At 37.4% G+C, this 1,380-nt stretch overlaps 1 long non-coding RNA gene across 1 annotated transcript; it reads left to right on the top strand.

Annotated features, from left to right (window-relative positions):
• Positions 1–544: 544 nt before the first annotated feature.
• LOC107682947 (uncharacterized) lies at positions 545–1,374 on the top strand. The gene is made up of 3 exons (XR_001633631.1): positions 545–744; positions 831–944; positions 1,026–1,374. It is a non-coding gene; the product is annotated as an uncharacterized LOC107682947 (long non-coding RNA).
• The last annotated feature ends 6 nt before the right edge of the window (positions 1,375–1,380 follow it).

The raw sequence follows: 1,380 nt of genomic DNA, 5'->3' as shown, positions 1-1,380 counted from the left end.
TTTTATGTTTGTTTTAGAGACGTTACGTTCATACTTATTGATTTTTTTTGTGTTGTCTGTTCTAGAGACGTTGCATTCATACTAATAGATTTTTTGTGTTATGTCTGTTCTAGAGACGTTGTTCATAATTATTGATTTCTTATGTCTGTTTTAGAGATGTTACGTTCATATTTATTGATTTTTTTTGTGTTGTGTGTTCTAGAGACGTTGCATTCATACTAATAGATTTTTTGCGTTATGTCTGTTCTAGAAACGTTGTTCATATTTACTGATTTCTTATGTCTGTTTTAGAGATATTACATTCATACTTATTGATTTTTTTTGTTATGTCTGTTCTCGAGATGTTGCGTTCCTATATTTACTGATTTTTTTTTGCATTATGTCTGTTCTAGATCTGTTCTATGTCTGTTTTTTGATAAAGCTGTAATTGGTTTCCTTTTGAAATAAGTTTTGAATTCAAAGTCATAAACACTGAAATGCATTTATGAATGTAAAATGTGTGTGCGTGTGTAAGGAAATAGTCAAAATCGGGATAAAAAAAAGTCAACGTTTTTTTATCAATATTGCGATTTAGTTTTTGTGTCCATATGCTCTCCAGACTGTGTTCTCAGAGGTGGTTGGAGGGAAAAGACAAAAGCAATATAATGAAGCAGACAGACTGAAGAACAAAAAGAACAGAAAATCAGGAAAAGGTGAGGAGTTTTACATCCCATACAGACCCAAAGACTTCAACTCAGAGCGCGGGTACGACAGCACCAGTGCATGATTCTTCATGTTGAGCTGGGAAGCACGGATGTTCAGTGTGAATGTGTGTGTTTGGGTTTGTTCAGGCTCAGTCTCGGCGGTGACGGCGGATCTTTTGAGCAGCAGGCCTCTTCTGCGGTTCTGGATCTGATGGGAGACGAGAGCAACACTTTAAACCAGCACAAGAACCTGATGAAATGGTGAGCAGCACCTTCCCGTTATTACATATGCAGTACTGTCCGTACGTCTGCTTATGGTCTTATTACACGTGCTCACTGCAGGGATCGCAAGAGGAAACGCTTCGTCCATGACATGGGCAAAGAGGACAAAAACAAGAAAATCAAAACAGAAAGTGGACAGGTGATCAGTGGCAAAAAGAAGAAGAAGAGCTTGTATCCTTTATTTATATAGCACTTTTCATAACATTGTTTAAAAAAGCAGCTTTACAAAAACTCATGATGTTAATTTACAAATATTGCTGAATGAATGCTGTCTTTATGAATGGCCCCATACTGCATCTTTAAAGTCAGTGTGATCGTGAGCAGCTATCTATGGTGAATGGATTGGAGGGTGAAAAGTGTCTCTTAGGCCGCGTTTACACTTGGCATTAACATGCGACCTGTATCCGGATGTTGT

This window comes from Sinocyclocheilus anshuiensis, unplaced genomic scaffold (assembly GCF_001515605.1).
Source record: "Sinocyclocheilus anshuiensis isolate Anshui unplaced genomic scaffold, SAMN03320099.WGS_v1.1 C32741693, whole genome shotgun sequence".
In the NCBI taxonomy this organism is placed as follows: Eukaryota; Metazoa; Chordata; class Actinopteri; order Cypriniformes; family Cyprinidae; genus Sinocyclocheilus; species Sinocyclocheilus anshuiensis.
This window is presented reverse-complemented; position numbering and strand designations above follow the sequence as displayed.